The sequence below is a fragment of the Apis dorsata genome, unplaced genomic scaffold (genome assembly GCF_000469605.1).
Source record: "Apis dorsata unplaced genomic scaffold, Apis dorsata 1.3 scaffold_156, whole genome shotgun sequence".
Classification (NCBI taxonomy): Eukaryota; Metazoa; Arthropoda; class Insecta; order Hymenoptera; family Apidae; genus Apis; species Apis dorsata.
This window is the reverse complement of record NW_006263446.1, coordinates 408,671-411,247: the sequence shown is the minus strand read 5'-3', so window position 1 is coordinate 411,247 and position 2,577 is coordinate 408,671.

The window sequence follows — 2,577 nt, the reverse complement described above, 5'->3', positions numbered from 1 at the left end:
TTAATCGACGTTTATCCCGCCCACATTAATTATTCCAATTCGCAAATTTTTATTGCCCCCATTGTAAAACGATTTTATTATCATTTTTTTTTTTTTTTTTAGAAAATGAAAAAATTAAGAAGTTATGGAATATTCAACATTATATTTTTTTCATTATATTCGATTCTTATTTCATTTTCTTTTTTCCTAAAGATGAAATTCTATTTTATCATTACATCATCCGTTTTCCTCGCATTTTCTGATCAAAAATTTTCTATATATAATATTGATCGACAAGAAAAAAACTCTATTTTTTGGACGAACGTTTTAATTTTAATTCTCATTCTCATTTAAAATATTATCCAAACATTCGCTTCGAAAGTATAAAAAAAAATCTCACGATAAAGACTGGGTCGATCGAAAGAGCATTTTTCAAAATAATCGGGATGTCGCGGGGATTAGAAATTAGAAATTCAAAGTCGTCAATGGACTGCGAATTTTTATGCAAAATTTTTAAACGATGGATATTATAAAAGGAGAGATGAATAGAGATTCGCTTTATTTTCAAGTGTCAAATCATCATGCAAATATTTACAAATTTTTGCATTGATATTCGCAGTTTAATTATTACATTGCAAAGATGGAGAAATAAGAAAAGGAAACGCGACTGAATTAATTAATATCGTATTTAATAGATTAACGTCAGATACATATATATATATAAATGGGAATGGGAAACAAGAATAAAGTTAAATATTATAATGGTTCCAATGTTATAAAGGGCAGAAATTTATATGTTACTCGTTCTTATGATATACTATATATATATAAAATATAGCTAAAATACTATTATATCACGATTCTGATTGTAAGAGGAAGTTGTTCTTAACTTATTCTCGTTTCCACGACAAATTTCTCCATGTTAGTCTTATTTTTAATCATAATTACTTTAAATTCTGTTTACTTCGTTTCGTTTGAAACTTGAAGCTAAACTTGAAAATTGTCAAAATGATGATTTTTCGCTCATTCCTCGTCTTTGCCAATTGAATTATAATAATATGATTTATTTTACATTATGGATCTGAGCAATTTGACAATAGTTACTTTTTTTTATGTATATTACGTATCCAAGATTTATTAAAAAAAATCACTTCCAATTGGATGATTAATTTATTATTTTTGAGAAATTTGTCGTTCTCCACGGTAAGAAAAAGAGGAAAGAATCGAAAAGTATTCACACACGTTTCTTCTCGCATAAATACCAAATACTCTTAAGGATATTAAGTGTACTTTTTAATTTTCTTCGCTCGTGAAGGGTGGATCAGGAAAAACTTCTAAACTGAAAATATGAAACGCATTCGTTTGTACATAAATAGCTCATATAAGTATATAGCTCGTCCTCGTAATTCTATTTATCATTATCGACCGAGAATCAACCGCAAATGGCGTATATCTTCTTGACTGTATCTATAATATATTGTATGTTACATGCCTTCTGTCAATCTGTGATCACACATTTTTAGGTATTGGATTGTTCAGCAGCAACGAGGCGTGTGTTACAGTTTCCAATTTTACGTAATCTCGCCAATTTCGAAAAAAAAAAAAAATTAAATAAATAAAGATCGTTATTATTTCGCGAAATAGTGAAATTAGTATCGATAAAACATTCATCTCGAGGACCAAACTTTAGCATTTTACACTAGAATCTTATCGTGTACTTGATAAAAAAACGGAAATTTTTAAAAATTTGATTATTTCTTCCTCGTTTAAAATCGCATATCCATTTTTTCCCCAAATTATTATCTGAAAGTTTCGATGGAATTTTCGTTTCTAATGAATTTTGATCCACAGTTCATATATAAATTTAAAACAATATATTTAAAATTTTTATATACCATTGAAAGTAACTTGTCGTACTTGTTAGAATGATTTTACAAACGAGTTCAATTCACGAATAGAACATCTTTCGAAACAATTCTAATTCTAATATATTTACCTAAAACTGGAAAAATTGCAAAAACGCAAGTGGAAATGAAAAATGATCGAATCCGAAATAATGAAAAATTCTCCGTACCGTAATTTTCCAAAATCCCCTCGAAAATTGGAAATCGAAAGATTCAACCGAATGGAAAAATTCTGAAAAATTCTCGCGTCGATGGAAAATTACAGAGAGAAATTTCCGCGAGAGATCGTCGAAATCGTGGAAATCTAAATCTTGACAATTCCAAGGAAATGGACACGTGGTTTTGTGCGAGAAACATGGGCGGACGGGTGGAAAATTCCGATACACCCTCCCCCTCTCCTCCTCCTCCTCCGCGGAGATTCTATGCAAAATTGGAAACTGACTGTTGAAACCGGCGCGCCCGACGGAAAGTTTCTCGCTGAAAGTTTTCTGAAAAATCGGATCGGTTTTCGACTGCACGAAGTACAAAACGTCGGCCATGGCAACTTCATCGGAAGCGTCCGCCATCTAAGATCGAGATGTCGAGAATATCGAAAGGGGCGGGGAGGTGGAATAAGGAATAGCCGATGATGATAACACGTTTGAGAAATGGGACCAGGAAAAAGTTTGTTGTAACTACTTTTCCCTCCCCCCGG